Genomic DNA, 16,935 nt, shown 5'->3' on the forward strand with positions numbered 1-16,935 from the left:
TTTATAGGAAGTGGACTACACCCAGCTGGGGGGCAAGTTCATTAAGCTTTTATCAGAGACGACGCGGTGCCTCGGGGTAATCCAATAGCAAAGCGATTAGAGGGCTTAGCACCAATTCGTAGAACCTGAGATTACGATCAACTCAGGGGTTTTGTCCCCCCTTTCGAGTCACTTGGGGCAATGAACAAATGTCGGACGGTTGACGACTTGGGTGTGAGGATGTGTTTCTCAAACACATACAAAAGTACGTTGACAGTTTTCAGCCTCTACTTCTCCTAAAACCAGCCTTGCTGGCAGAACTTTGAATTACTTTTAAATGGTGGTAAAGATACTGGAAGTCTGGAATTAATAATTGGTAAAATAAACTTTATCAGAGTGAGTCTATGGTTTAATCTTAATTGTAAAAGAGGTTCATTTATTTATTTATCTTTGTATCTCTTCTGCGCGTTTGTGACCACAAACTGATCTGAAATTAATCATCTTTCAGATCCCATCAACAAATCCATAACTGCCTCTGTAATGTTTACCCTCTGTTGAAATTCAGTCGTTGTAAACTCTGGTCCATATAACTTTGACATTGGTCTCATTACGACCCTCAACACTGATTCATGTAAAGCAAGCATATAGCAGGATTTTGCAAATGTAAGGCAATGGTAATATTGAAATTGGAATTCTGTGACCATCATCTAAATGCAAATTTCCTGCGTTGCGTTTTCATTTGCATTATTATTAAATATGTATTTATTTTCCGTTCAGCTGTTGTTTTCTCATTAATATTTTATTAGACTACATTTTTTTCCTGGAGAGTCAAGCGGCTGAAGGAATAGTGTTTAAGACTTAAGTTCAAACCTGCATTGAACTAGCAACATGAGGTAAGATTTTTACATTTCTATTAATACAACTTTTGGGATAACTGTTTGGATAAAATATCTTTTGAATCTTTCTTCCCTCTCTCTGCTCCTGAAAAATGCCCAAAACGACAAGATAAAAAATTCAATGAAAAAACACCTGCGGACTGAGCTTGCCAACTAGGGAACTCTGGAACTCTCGTTTTAACTGTTGATGCCAACTGTGGCAATTTTTGTTAACAAAATAATACATTCATAAATGCATAGTTCGTTTTTGAATCATAATTTAGTAATTTCCTTTGTCTTATTAACCAAGTTTGAACATTAATATATTATACATTTGTTAAACTATTTTTGACATACTGCAGGGCTGCACTACAATAAGATTTAGCTCTATATCTGTAGCTGTATGTAAACTAATAACAGAAATAATATTTGTTCTGACCTTTGACGAAACTATCTTTGCAGCACTGATTTGGGTGACAGGAAGTGTCAAAACTACTTAATGCAAGTGTCAATGTGACTGCCAAAATGACTATTTTAACCAGTCGGGTCAGTCATTCATGTGCTGCACCTGCTCCGGTCATCAATCATCATGTTGGCATCTAAAGACATCAACGTGTGTCGACAAACCAAAATAGAAATGGTGCTGCTAGAGTCTGAGTCGCGGCGTTTACTCTGATTTGAAATGACATTGTAAACGAAGCAAACAGACTTATCAAGTCTTAGGAAGATTGCATACTTAGAGGCCACCAAGCAGAAGTGGAACAGAAGGCAACAAAAGAGAATCTTTTGGCAAATATTGAAACCTATAAGTTTAAACATAAATTATTTTATTCATGAGCTGTCCAATAATGTTTGTGAAACTAGACTTACTTAGTCAACCTGGTGTCTGAGTTGGTCAGCAGAGGGTGCAAAATGTTCAGTGTTCTAGACAGAGTTCTCTGTCCTTTACCACATTTCATCCATTGCGACGATTTAGCATTTTATTCTCTCACATCTTTAATAAGATAATATATTTAAAATGGTGTTTTAAAAGCCTTGGTATGAATAAACAATGCTATTTCAAAGATAAAGACAGTGTTGGTTATGGTCCCCTGGTTTTAAGACCACAACGTTTCAGAAAATTGTATGTGACACAACAGACAGAATTTGTAAAAACTTAATATTTACAATGAGTATTTGACTTTACATTACTGTATGTGTGAGTGGAATAAAACACTATATTAGAGAATTACATCGCAGGCCTAGACAGGAGATGAATTGCTCTTCATCACTATGTTTCGCGTATGCCAGATACTATCCATTTCCCAAGTCCATCTAATACAGCAGTCAAGTAAAGGACCCCAGCGGTAGTTTTCTTCTTTTTTTTGGATGTTTTTTTTCATTATTATTTTTCTTTTTCTTAACCTTTTCCGCCAAGTCTTTAAGTTTGTATTAATGGTCACAGTTTTAGAACATTGATTTTTGATCTTCTGTCTTGTAAATGGGAGATCAGATAGTAGTAAATTGTTACAATGAGATTGTTCTGTCTAAAGCCAGGAGGAGTCAGACTTTGGATCATTTATACACCGAGTCAGATATTTCAGCTGGTTGGAGAGTGATAAAATGTAAAGTTTGGAGCTTCAAATCAACCTTTTCCTGATTGATGCTTCTGCTCCTGAAGAGGTTAAATAAAAAATGTCGAAGAGGGCAGTTATGGGAGACACCCCTGCCGGGTGTTATTGTTTAACCCAAAGTTTTTTTTAATTATACTATTTGTGGTGACTCTGGTCATAGTAGATATATAAAGTGCCTTAATCCAGCCTATAAATTATTCCCAAAACCTTAATGTTGGTTAAGTTAAGAACAAGAAATTCTAATTAAGTTTGTCAAATGCCGTCTCTGCATCTAGTGATAATATCAAGTCGGAGTTTCTGATTTGAGATTTGTATGAGATTGAATAGTTTTCTTGTGAGTTCAAAGGACTGTCTTTCTTTGGCAAAGCCTGTTTGATCTGGATGTATTAGAGTTGGTGTGACACGTTCTATTCTAGATTCTAGCACCTTACTGAATATTTTGCTGTCTATATTGATCAGTGAAAGGGGACGATAGTTAACCAAGTCCTTTAATACATTTATGTCTTCATGTGTATGAAAATATTTTCCACTGCATCCACTTCTCCTTAATAACAAATATTGCTCATTTTGATTTTTCATTTTCTCGTCTGATTAGAGTTGTACGAAGCCCCAGAGGTGACATAGATGAATCCTTTTTTTATCTTGTGATATTCGTATCTAATGAAAATCCCATCAAGTGTTATTTTGATGCACTATTTCACAAAGCTTCAAAGCTATAAGGGACCAGAAATATTTTCCAGTTATAATGGTGAAGTAGTTCCATTTAGTGACTTTGTATTGGAAGCCAAGTTAGGTTTACATTACTAATGAACTAGGTTAAAAAGGTTAAAAAACGTACTAGTGGACTAGTGAATAACGAAACGATCACTAGTTAACTAGTTCAACCTTTTATGCCCTTACTAGTAAACTAGTTTGATCGAATATGTTTACTAGTGAACTAGTGACAGTAATGCAGTTGATTCTGTTCTACGTCATATTGGTGCTCCGCCCTCTAACGTCTTCGCTATTGGTTTACCCCGAGGCACCGCCTCGTCTCTGAGAAAGCTTAATGAACTCGCCACCAAGCAGGGGGCAGTCCACTTCCTATAAAGGCGGGAAACACCCGCCGCACTTCCTCCTTTACAACTCAGAGAGAAAGCTCCTGACAGTGGAATGGAATGATGGCGAATGAATATTGAAGTGAACCATGTGTGCACGAAGACTCCCTGAAGAGGAGACACACATGTCTGCTTTGTTTGCCTAGGCCCAAATCACACGTGATGATTATGTGGCCTTCCGAGCGCTTCCCACGGCTTTTGACAGTGACGGGAAGCGTTCGAGGCTTGTCGACCAACGCCGCCTCAGAGATCATGATTATGATCAAGGCAGGTTAATGCCATGTTGTTTAAGAAAAACAAATAACATGGCAGTCCTGTGCGGTGCACTCGACAAGCTCACGTTCCAACGTGTTGGGCCCTGATGAGTCGAGCTGAGTCGTCCCTCGATCATGAACAGACCGCGACGAGGAGGACGACTGGCTCGCTGCATGGAGTCGACCATGAGGTATGCGAGAGCGATCAGGTAAGTATCTCTTGCAGACACATGGTCCTCTTGCAGCACTCGACGGGTTCACCTGAGAGAGATGTTACTAGTGTGCATGTGTTTCCGCCCGTGAGTGTGACGTATTCACAGGCGTCATTAGAAACTTTCGCCGCTAATGCTAAGCTAACATGCTCCGCCGTTCATAGACGGCGAGAGTTTCCTCTTAGAACACAGTTCGGAGGAGGTTTTAAACCCCTTTCGTCCGGGTCATGCCGAGACTGCAATAACGGAGTCTGTCCACACGAATGAAGGGCAGACTCAACCGTCTGTGTGTTTGTTTCCAGATAAGAAAATGTCCACGAGACCGGCTTGATCAGCTGTGTTCGCTTCACGTCCGTGTTGACATGCGCTGACGGGGTTTAACCGCCGATGAGCGTTGTCAAAAAAATCCCGGCGCCATGGATGACGTCACGTTTGGTGGAGAAACGCCATGGATGACGTCACGTTTGGCGGAGAAAACGCCATGGATGGCGTCATGTTTGGCGGGCAGAGAAACGCCATGGAACAGACGCACCATGGAGAGGAATGGCCAGGCAGGAGGCGGTGCAGCTCCGCCATCACCTGCATGGGCGTGATGACGAGGCGCGGATACGGCGCTCGGGGCTCCTCCCCCCTATTCATTCAAGGGCATGTGTCGGGAATAAAACAAGAGAACGTATGACGTTTCTGTGGTTCGTTCTGAGAGATGTTAGTAGTGCGCATGTGTTTCCGCCTGTGAGTGTGACGTATTCACAGGCGGTTTCTCACGCGCCCTTGCGCGTTTCTCCCACAGAGCCGGATTTTATGTATGAGGGTGGGGGTTCTAGTGAATCCAACTCGAGTACATGCTCTGTTGATTCAAGAGATAGAGACACAGCTTGTGTGATGCCCTTTCGTCTACGGCCCGCTCTTGGACGTTCGCGGGGGCGGGCCGGAAGACAACCCAAAGTTCGCCAGGGCTGCGGTTCTGACAGAACATTATTCGGCTTGGAGTCGCCTGGTTTTACTTCATTCCAAATGGCTGGGGGGAGTAATCAGGTGGGGCTATGCTCCAATTTGCCCGTCAATCCCCGCGTTTTTCAGGGATTCTCCGGGACTCGCGTGGTGGAGCAGGAGAAATGATCCTGTTTGAGAAACGAGGTGTCTATTCTGCTGCAGAAGGAGGTCGTAGAACTGGTTCCTGCAGCCGAGATGATGACAGGGTTTTACTCCCGGTACTTCCTTGTGCCTCATCTATTTGAACAAATTCATAGCTACCCGCCCGTTTCGCATGTTGACGGTCAAGAAACTGCTCTCAGGTGTAAGTCCAGGAGATTGGATGACATCTATCGACCTGACCGATGCGTACTTTCACATACCGATAGTCAAGAGACATCGAAAGTACTTGCGTTTTGCACTCGAGGATCGTGTGTTTCAATACACTCGACTCCCGTTCGGCTACACTCTGGCACCCAGGACCTTCACCAAGTGTGTGGAGGCGGCACTGGAGCCATTAAGAGTGAGTGGGGTAAGGATCTTGACCTATCTGGACGACTGGTTGATCCTTGCCAGGTCAGAGGCAGAAAGTTACGCTCACACACAGAAGGTGTTGAGCCATATTGCCACCCTGGGGTTCACGGTGAACCTCAGCAAGAGCGCTCTGACTCCAGTTCAACAGTTAGTTTACCTGGGGGTACTGTTGAACTCGGAGGAGGGATACGCTCGCCTCCCGGACGTGCGTATCCAGCCCATTCTCCGACACACAACACAGTTGCTGGAAGCTCGGTGTCATGTGACAACAGCAGGCACTGTCCCTCCTGGGGCTCATGGCAGCAGCTCACACGGTAGTTCGGCTGGGCTTGCTGCATATGAGGGAGCTTCAGAGATGGTTTGGTCGTCTCAAGCTAGACCTCAAGCGGGAACGAGGTCGGAAAGTGCGCCTTCCCGCTCGGGTTTTGCAGGACATCCAGTTTTGGAACTCTCTAGCCAACCTCAGACGGAGAGTTCCATTGGGTTGCGTCCTTCATTACACTGTTCACAGACGCTTCTCTGACAGGTTGGGGAGGCACCTCGGGTCAGGCCTACGCCAGCGGGGTAGACCAGTGTACAGTCACATAAACTGGCTAGAGCTAAAGGCAATTACAACGTCCTGCTTCACCTCTCTCCCCAACTGTCACGGTCCAACGTCCTAGTGCTATCCGACAGTTCCACCGCCCGTGGCGTACATAAATCGCCAAGGTGGAGCCAGATCCCCAGCCCTTCTGAGTGTGGCAAAGAAGATTGGCTGTGGGCAGACCGTCACTTGCTTTCTCTCAGAGCTCAGCATGTACCGGGCGAGATGAACGCAGTAGCGGACAGACTGTCGGGTGGGGGCCGTCCACGACGAATGGGGTCTGTCTGAGGCAGTGGAGAGCCGAGATATGGTCTCGGTTCGGTCACCCGGTGGCAGACCTCTTCGCCAGCAAGGAGAACTTCAGATGTCCTCTCTGGTTCTCCCTCAGGGCGTCGGATTGCCCCCATTAGGCTCGGACGCTTTAGCCCACTTGAGTGGCTGGCCGGACTACTGTTCGCCTTCCCTCCTCCACTGCTCCTCCTCCCCTTAGTTCGGAGGATGAGGCGGGAGGCGCTGAGGTTAATACTGTTGATCCGTGGGCCATCCATTGGACCGGCCGAATTTCCCCTCGCGGGACTAATAAAGGTTTTCTGATTCTGAAGTGTGGCTCCTGCACGGGACGAGCTGAGCGGGACTTTGGACCTGGGCCACGTTGACACGCAGGCTTATGCCTCGAAGTGGGAGATTTTCTCCCGCTGGTGTGCAGACAGGTCCTTGGACCCCAGCTCCTGTTTGGTCTCTGCTTTCCTGTCTTTCCTGCAACTTTTGCTGGATAGCGGACGGACTTTGGCGACATTGAGAGTGTTCGCATCAGCCATAGCAACGAGGCATGTCGGGTTGAGGGTGCTCTCGCCCACCCTCTGGTGGCGCGTTTTTTCTCACGGGGTGCCTGCAGGCTTCGACCTCCTGCAAGGCCTTCCAGCCCTCAGTGGGATCTCCGGTTTGTACTGGACTCTCTCACAGGCCCGACCTTCGAGCCTCTTGGCCAAGTCCCACTGGATATCTTGTCTTCAAGGTATCGCTCCTTGCCATCCCTTGGGCCCCGCTGCCCTGGGCCGGCCTCTCAAAGTGTGGCTCCTGCACGGGACGAGCTGAGAGGGACTTTGGACCCTGGAGTTCTCCACGCGCTGGATAACGCCCGGGCCCCGTCGACACGCGGCCTTATGCCTCGAAGTGGAGGATTTTCTCCCGCTGGTGTGCAGACAGGTCCTTGGACCCCAGCTCCTGTTTGGTCTCTGCTGTCCTGTCTTTCCTGCAACTTTTGCTGGATAGCGGACGGGCTTGGCGACACAGAGTGTTCGCATCAGCCATAGCAACGAGGCATGTTCGGGTTGAGGGTGCTTCGGCTCACACCCACCCTCTGGGGGCGTGCGTTTTTCTTACAGGGTGCTTGCAGGCTTCGACCTCCTGCAAAGCCTTCCAGCCCTCAGTGGGATCTCCAGTTTGTACTGGACTCTCTCACAGGCCCGACCTTAACCTCTTGACCAAGTCCCACTGGATATCTTGTCTTCAAGGTATCGCTCCTTCTGACACTAACAACCACGAAGAGAGCGAGTGAGCTTTGTGCTCTCTCCATTAGCCCTGAGTATCTTCCTTTGGAGTCGAGGAGTCTTCTGTGTCTTTGCGTCCTAACCCAGCGTTCCGCCCAAAGATTCTGAGTTCCTTGTTCCGGGCGACGACCATCACGCTGCGGGCCTTTCATCCGCCGCCCCACTCGGACCCGGGTCAGGAACCTCTTCACCTGTTGTGTCCAGTGAGGGCGTTGGCCTGTTCCTTGCGGCGGGTGGCTGTGTTTAGGCGCTCTGATGCCCTTTTCGTCTGCCACGGTAGATGCCGACGGGGAGAGGCGATCTCCTCCCAGAGGTTTTCTCATTGGGTGAGATCAGCCATTTTCCGGGCCTACCAAGCAGCGGGTGGATCCACTCCTAACGGTCTGAGGGCACATTCCACCCGTGTTGTGGCAGCCTCAGTGGTTTTTTCACTGGGTGTGGCAGCAGAGGACATCTGCTCAGCTGTTTCTTGGGCATCCACGTCAACCTTTGCTAACGCCTATCTCCTCGACGTGACGGTGGGATCAGTAGCTCATACGGTTTTGAACACTGCTGTGCCCCCCTCGAGGCCCACGGCTCCAGTAGACTTGGATCCTGGGCCGGCGGGGCCCTAGCGATGCTGCTTCAGGAGTGGCGTCCAGCTGGGGGTACATTTATCCCGTCAGGCTTCGCCTTTGGATTAAACCAACAGCGAAGCCGTTAGAGGGCGGAGCACCAATATGACGTAGAACCCCTGAGTTATCTATCATAACCTCAGGTTCTACGAATTGGTGCGAAGCCCTCTAACCTAGTCGCCTAGCTGCCGCCCTTCTCGCTGAGTTTTCAGTTGGAGGAAGTGCGGCGGGTGTTTCCCGCCTTTATAGGAAGTGGACTGCCCCCTGCTGGGTGGCGAGTTCATTAAGCTTTCTCAGAGACGAAGCGGTGCCTCGGGGTAAACCAATAGCGAAGCCGTTAGAGGGCTTCGCACCAATTCGTAGAACCTGAGGTTATGATAGATAACTGTTTTCTTGTGCTTGACAGGCAGAGGTAGTGGTAGGCTACCAAACCCAGCTGTTCCAATCAGCGTCGTCCTCTTTGCTGGGATTTAAGGAGCGACTTTCTCTAGACAGAGTATTCCTTCTCGTCGCCTGGTAAAGCACCCCAAGTTCTCATGTTCTCTGTGTAACTAGATCACCTGAGTGATATTTAGTTTGTTAGCAGTTCGCTACCTTTTTCCTAGTAATGGGTCGATGAGGCATCATGAAACGTTTCAACACACAGCAACACTTTATTAATACTGTGTCATTGAATAGGGGCATCTGCTGGACGTTATGAATCATTACAAGAATCCTAGTTGAGGCTCAACTGACATTGATTTGATGACCTTGTATATACAATAATATAATTTAAGTCATTGTATTTTACATTGCATCATTTTACATCATTTTGATACTGTAAATAAAAACGTAAATATGTACACAATGTTAACATGTGGATGTGTTGTGAATGAGGATGCTTGTGGACACAAAAAAAAGGGCCTTTTTCTTCAGTCTGTCAGGATGAATCTCATCAGAGCCTCATCAAGGAACTTCTTCCATGAAGCTGCAGCTTTAAAATGAGACAATAAAGTAATATAAATGAATTATGAATGAAGCAATCTTGAATTTTTTGTACAGTGGCTGTATACCTGAGTTCATTCTGGACGTTTGTGGGACTTCATTTTCGTGCCTAGCCTGATAATGCCTCAGCATTGAGTAGGTTGATTCATTCAAATACGACAATTCTGTCAAACAGATTGACACATAACATGCAGAAAAAATATGAATAGTTAATACTTTTTAAATGAATTTGATTTAAAACAGACCAAGGGAAAACTTTGAGAGGAACAGAACGAAACGACACGAAAATTGAAACAAATACCTTATTTTCCGAGACCAGATCAAAGTGGTCCACACTGGGGAAAGCTTTCTTTTATTGTTGGGCTGCTCCATGATTCAATCTGTTTCTATGCAAACGATCCGCGATCAGTATGGCAGAAGCAGCGCGCTGACAAATGCGCTTCATTTTAAACACAGTTTGGCGCTTTGACGTCAGAATGATACAGTCCAGGTATCGGTCACATGACCTTCTTAAAGCGATACGCGCACCAACACGGGTGTTGCTGTCTGAGCTTGATGCATGCTTCGACGCACCGACCCAATACTACTTTTTCCCTAGCTTTTCTAGCGCTTTTAGTTCTGGAGATTCCTTGATGATGATGATTTTTTTCAGACAGTGGAGATTTCTTAGTTGCTTAGTTTCTTTTTGATCACTCTTTTGCCCAGAGTGCCGCTGTCTGTTGGACGCTTGCCGCCGCTGTCCTCTGCCTCTTCACCTAGTTGATTGACCCCCTTTTCGTACCCTGTTAATAATTACATTTCTTATGAACTGAACAAAGACTCTGACTTTTGTTTCCGCTCTTGGATCCACCCAATCAACACGTCACAGTATACTCTAGCAACAGATGGAAACAGCGAAGCAAGAACAGAATTTGCTTCACGCCGTAGCAGCACAAGGCAACAGGCTTCTTTTTTGTTTCCAAGAAGGACAGAGGACTAAATGAGATTACTGTGAGAAACAAGTATCCTCTTCCTCTTATAGATCCTTTTTTTGAGCCTCTCAATAGAGCAACTATTTTCACCAAGTTGGATCTACATAATGCTTACTAATTAGTTTGTATAAGGGAGGGTGATGAATGGAAGACAGCTTTCAGGACACCGTTGGGTCACTTTGAGTATCTGGTTATGCCTTTTGGTCTCAATACAGTTTTTCAGAAGTTGATTAATGTGAACATGTCCTACGTGACATGCTTAATAAGTTTGTTTACGTTTATCTTGAAGATATTTTGATTTTTTCTGGATCGGCTGATGAACACCGTCACCAAGTTCGTTGTGCATTGTGCTGCAATGCCTACTAGAAAATAAATTATTTGTCAAGGCTGAGAAGTGCGACGTTAAATATAAATATATAAATATATAACCTTTCAAATAAACATTTACTTGACACAATTTAAAAGTTAGTTAGTAAAGCATTGTGTTATGACTAAACTAAACTTGTATTTTTGTGTCATCAGTGATTGTCTTGAAGTTTGTGGAATTTAAATTTCAGGCTGATGTCACACACACGAAACTCAGCGCTGTCCGCCCTCATTCAACTAGTATTAAACAAAAACTCTCCATTTGTTGGATTGAGGCATAGTTCATATTCTGCTGCATCACCGGCGCGTGACGTCAGCGCAAGAATATATACATTTTTAAAATATTAATACAGTGCTTTTGAATATATTTAATAATATATTTTGAATAACTATATATACCGTCATTAAAAATATTTGCTATATATCGTTATATCTTATACCCCTAGTATCCCAGGTTATAATCAATGACTGCCTCAGATCTTTTCTGGGCACATGGACTACTATACCTGAATATCATAGCAATTGAATGTACTTAATACAAATAATAATAACATAATCACATGACTAAGATGGTTAAAATATGATAATGTGAAAGATGACAATTTTATGATGCTATAGCTGGCAGGAGGTTTGGACACACCTTTTCATTCAATGTATTTTCTTTATTTTCACAACTTGTTAGATTGTAGATTATCACTGAAGGCATCAAAACTATGAATGAATACATGTGGAATGATTTACTGAAGTCTTATAGTCCATTTTCATCACAGTAGCCACATTTTCTTAACAACAGCTTTGCAGACTTAAGCGCTTTCTGGTCAGGCATGACTTTCACTTCACAGGTGTGTCGGGTGGTTACTTTTTGGAAGTTCTTGACTTTTTAATGAAGTTGGGGCCATCAGTATTGTTGTGCAGAAGTAAGATTGAAACAAACATAAGTGACTTTGATTAATATTATTCACATAACCCTGCACCTCCCATACAGAAAGAGAAATTATAGAACATGTAAAAAATACACCCCGTAATGAAAAGTGTAATTCCACACTTTTGGTACCAAATATAACAGGCACGGCTGTGAATAACAGTCTGCCAACACACATCAGTCTACTCTATCTTGGTCTTTTTACTCAGAACTAAACCTTTCTTTTTCCAAGTTGCTGAAATAATTTCAGACAATTGAATTAAACATCACTTGTATGTAAGTTTTAAAATGAAAGAGAGTCCGACAGTTTTCCCTTTCTTAGACTATATTCAATCTATGTTTTGGTTGCATATGCACATGCGTGCACACATAATTGCTGTTGTTTCACACCTGCTAAAGGCACAGATAAAGGCATCAATGGTGTTCAACACTCGGATAAAAGAGCCCAGCACATTAGAAGGGAGTGTGTAGGATCATAGGCGGTTCACTGCGGGGATGGATGCTTTAGAACCCCACAAAAAAGTATAATCATTACTTCTTGCGCTCTACAACAAACTTAACATGGTGGAAATATGATTAAAGAAAATGTCAGAGGTGTCAGTTCTGGATAAAGTGTGTAGAACCGCAGCCTCCTCTTTGATCACACAGATGATTCAAGACTTAAGAAAAAAGAATCCCAGGAGGGATGCTGTGATGTGGTCTGTAACTGCTGTGCTGTGCAGTCCTTCTTAGACTTGCTGAGCTGAGAAGTCAAAGCTTTCAGAATTAAATTGTGGAATGATTGGCACTACTGAAGCTACATAACTTTGCTGATATCCTCAGGGTTACTAACTCAGGTTTATGATTCGAGAACCAGTACATTAATACATCTGACACTGTTGGATTTTATTTCATGCTGCTTTAACATTTGATAAATTGTTAGTTTTGTCCACTTTTTTTTTTTTTTTTCGGCTGCTTGAAACGTAAGCTCCTGCAATAATTGCCAAAAACAGTCGTTTTAACGACTACTTGTCCGGATATTATGCTCATATCACTTAAGATATGTCTCAAGCATCTCGGATCTATGATCGTGATGCTCTTCTCAACATCAGAGAGTCGATGGAGGACTTCACTCGCGACAGTTACCAACGTCCGGTGAACGTGTTTCCGGCTCCGCTTCTCATCGACTCGGACTCTGTGGAATATCGTTTGATCAAACGAGTACCGGGCGATTTCCACAAGGGATCGAGTCGGGCTGGAGTACAGGTCAGGATGAGACGTGCAGTTGCGATCGCTCGGAACAACTCTGACGTCATCGAACGTCATCGATGTTTGATCGACATTCCTCTCACTGTGTGTGATGACACATCAGCGCTGCCGTCTGTCTAGACCTCAACGAAAGGTGGTACGATTTTTTCATTTCCTCTCTTTAATTCGACTTTTACAACCGAGTTGAACTTCAGTGACAGCTGGTACCCACGTGACCGCTGTTCGCTTCAAAAGATCCCGCTCTGCGTGCCTGTCAGTGACGCGGCGTCGTCAGTGACGTCATCGGTGCTGAATGTGGGACTTCTTAATGTTCGCTCCATTACTAATAAATCCTTTATTCTTAATGATCTTTTCACAAGAGTTAATTTGGATTTATTATGTCTTTCTGAGACTTGGCAGAGAGAGGAAGAGTTTATTCATCTGAACGAAGTCTGTCCAGTAGGGAGCGCTGTCCTGGGGAAGCCTCGCCTCTCTGGTCGTGGAGGAGGTCTTGCTACTGTTTTTAGGGAGAGTTGTTCTTGCAAAGTGATTCAGACACAGGAATTCACTTCTTTTGAGTCTCAGATGATCTTGGTTGGTTCTACAAGACCTTTCTATTGTGTGTCAATCTACCGTCCGCCTGGTCCTGCGGCGGTGTTCTTGAAAGACTTTAGTGACTTCTTATCTTCCATTATTCAGATGGAATCTGTTCTTATTCTTGGAGACTTTAATCTTCATGTTGATGACGTCACATCTTGTTCTGCTAAAGAACTTTTAACTTTAACTGAAGCCTTTAATTTTGAGCAACATGTTTCTGAACCCACTCATCAAAAAGGCCACATTTTAGACTTAGTTTTTACTCTTGGCCTGAACATTTCTAATGTATCTGTACATGATGTCCATCTGAGTGATCATTCTCTTGTCTTGTTCAACCTGGACTTCATCCCTGAACCTATGCCTTTGAAAGTTAGGTCTCAGAGGCGTGTCATCTCAGCCGATACTGCAGACAGTTTTTCTGCTATGTTTGACCGTCTTTCCTTTGATGACTGTCCAGATGTGGACAGTTTGATTCACTGTTACACTGATCATTGTGTTGAAATACTGGATCAAGTGGCACCTGTTAAATCGAACTTGAAAATTCAGAAAAAACGGTGCCCTTGGACAAATGAAGATCTCCTGAGTCTGAAGAGACTTTGTCGAAAGACTGAGCGTCTTTGGAAGTCTACTAAACTTGAGGTGCACAGACTTCACCTCAGGGATCTGTTGACTTCTTACAATGAGATGGTAGAAACTGCTAGATCTGATTACATCAGAAAACTGGTAGCAGCAAATAGGAAAAACCCCAAAGTTTTGTTTGACACGATTAATTCTCTCGTGTCTCCTGCTCCTCAAATCACGCCGGTCTTCTGTGAAGCTGACAGCAATGCATTGTTGAGATTTTTCATTGACAAAATTAAATTGATCAAAGAGAAAATCTCTCCCCCTTTGTTGGGAACCCCTACTGTCTCTGAGCCCATCTCCTCCTCTTGGTCATCCTTCACTGCTGTATCTTTGGGTGATATTTCAGCACTAGTGAACAAGATGAAACCCTCCTCTTGCTCAGATGACGTCCTTCCTTGTAGGCTTTTTATCAAAGTATTTGATGTAATTGGCCCCTGGGTTACCAATATGGTGAACCTCTCCCTTTCCACAGGGGTTTTTCCCAATGCATTTAAACATGCCATTGTGGAGCCTCTGCTCAAAAAACCAGGCTTAGACCCAACTGACCTCAGTAATTTCAGGCCTATTTCTAAGCTCCCTTTCTTGTCCAAGATCTTGGAGAAGGTGGTGTCCGAGCAGCTGTCTTTGTTCCTGGATCAGAGCGACATCCATGAGAAGTTTCAGTCTGGCTTCCGTAAACATCACTCTACGGAGACAGCTTTATTGAAAGTGTCCAGTGACATCATGATGTCGGCTGACTCTGGTAAATTCACTGTTCTGGTTCTCTTGGATCTGTCGTCAGCCTTTGACACAGTTGATCACCAGATCCTGCTGAGAAGACTAAGGGATGAAGTGGGACTGTCTGGGTCTGTGTTAGAATGGTTCTCATCTTACCTTTCTGGGCGCAGTTTTAGTGTATCTGCCAATCAAATGAGGTCTGAATCGGCAGATCTGTTGTGTGGAGTCGCTCAAGGTTCTGTTCTGGGTCCTTTATTGTTTTTGCTGTACTTGATTCCCCTTGGTAAAATCATTCAGAGATTTCCAGATGTTTATTATCACATTTTTGCTGATGACATCCAGCTCTACTGCTCTTTTGACCCAACTGAGCCCCAAAGGCTGAGTGAAAACACTTTACAGCTTAATGTGGACAAAACTGAAACTCTGGTGATTGCTCCTGATGATAAGATTCCAGGGTTGAGTCAGTACTTGGGTGACTTAGGTCAGTCTGTCAAACTGAGCCTGAGAAACCTGGGTGTTGTATTTGATAAAGACATGTCTCTTGTTCAACACTGCAGAAAACTGACCAGAAACTGTTTCCTTCAACTGAGAAAAATCTCTAAACTTAGGAAAATGTTGTCACAACATGATCTGGAGCTTGTAATCCATGCGTTTGTTTCTTCTCGTCTGGACTATTGTAACAGTTTGTTTTCATGTCTTAACAAGAAGGAGCTGTCTCGTCTGCAGTTGATTCAGAACTCTGCAGCGAGAATTCTGACCCGCTCAAGTAGGAGAACTCACATTTCTCCGATCCTTAAAACTCTTCACTGGCTTCCAGTTTCTTTCAGGATCAACTTTAAAATTCTGGTTCTTACTTTCAGAGCTATTCATGGTCAGGCTCCTCCTTACATCACTGATCTGATCCAGCCTTACACCCCAGCTCGGTCTCTGAGGTCTGTGGATCAGAATCTACTTATGGTTCCACGCACACGGCTCAGGACCAGAGGAGAGAAATCTTTTCAGGCTGTTGCTCCTAAGCTTTGGAACAATCTTCCTCGCTCTTTGCGCTTGATGGAGTCTACTGACTCCTTTAAGAAACATCTTAAGACGTTTCTATTTGTTCAGGCTTTTCCTTGAATTTCTCGAACTCCTGTGTTGTTCTCGGTGTTGTCTTTGATCTTTGAAGTATGTACTGTTTTGAGTATTGTTTTGATTGTTAAAGCGCTTTGTGACCCTGGTCTCGAAAAGCGCTATATAAATAAATATTACTTACTTACTTACACTTTTGGTTCATTATATGATATTGTATGACTGTAACAATAAGTTAAAAAAAAGTTCAAAATCTTAAAAGGTGTTTCATAATGTTAACCAGGAAGAAAAAAACATACAACATAGATAAATGACAAAGATTTTAAAGCGATTGCCATCTAGTATCCTGTACTAGTTGTAAAAGCGAACACTTTCACTTAACAACAACAATTATTGGATAGAGAATATTTTTAAACCCACAATCATTTATATTAGTTAGTTAGCTTAAGTAGTCAACAACATTGTTACAACAGTGAGGTTAATTAACCACACGGTAGCATTTTGTATCTTCTTTTTTCCAGATTGATTAACGATATTTGAGTGAAGATTATTAACATAGCCATTGAGATTGTAATTAAGACCCTGAATGATAGAAAAACATTTTCTTCTCTCGGATAAAAAAATACAGGGAAAATGACTACAATAAGAAAAAAATATTGATAATGTACAGTGATGTTGCCAAGTTCAGACATCTCTTTTAAAGTGCCTATTTTTGTCTCAATGTTTTTTTCCTAAGTAAGCTTATTCACTGCAACATTCATTTAAATAGATAAAGAATCAGGTTTGTGGTATTTGTCATAGAATAATATAATATTTTTTATTTAGTATTTTGTGATTAGCCAGAAGCTTCTCTATTCCTGTTTAAGGACCCATCAGTTCGGCTCAACCTTGAGGAGTTTGTCTTTTTGTAGCTAGAAAGTGTTTTCTAAGGTTAATTTCTGCCTCTATATTGGTATATTTACATCTCTGTGTGTCCTTAGATAGCCCAGTGAACTGTCCATGGTGTTTCTCTTACACTCTGTGGTGACCCAAGCCCTAGACAACCATTAGGAGCAAGACACCAGAGAATCTTTAAATATCTTAGGTTGTTTTTGTAACAAAAGTCTTCTGCCTTTAAAATATTTATTATTAAATATTTTCATAAACCGTATTTTTTGTATGCACGTTGGTTAAAAT

The 16,935-nt window shown here is 43.5% G+C and overlaps 1 protein-coding gene across 1 annotated transcript in view; it reads right to left on the bottom strand.

Annotated features, from left to right (window-relative positions):
- LOC148071390 (uncharacterized) overlaps window positions 1-14,097 on the bottom strand; it is a 74,321-nt gene extending 60,224 nt beyond the window's left edge. The window contains exon 1 of the mRNA XM_087799645.1: window positions 14,062-14,097. The gene's annotated coding sequence lies outside the window, so the exon portion shown is untranslated. The remainder of the gene's footprint in view (window positions 1-14,061) is intronic.
- Between the last annotated feature and the right edge of the window lie 2,838 nt (window positions 14,098-16,935).

This window comes from Callionymus lyra, chromosome 9, assembly GCF_982586985.1.
Source record: "Callionymus lyra chromosome 9, fCalLyr1.hap1.1, whole genome shotgun sequence".
Taxonomy (NCBI): Eukaryota; Metazoa; Chordata; class Actinopteri; order Syngnathiformes; family Callionymidae; genus Callionymus; species Callionymus lyra.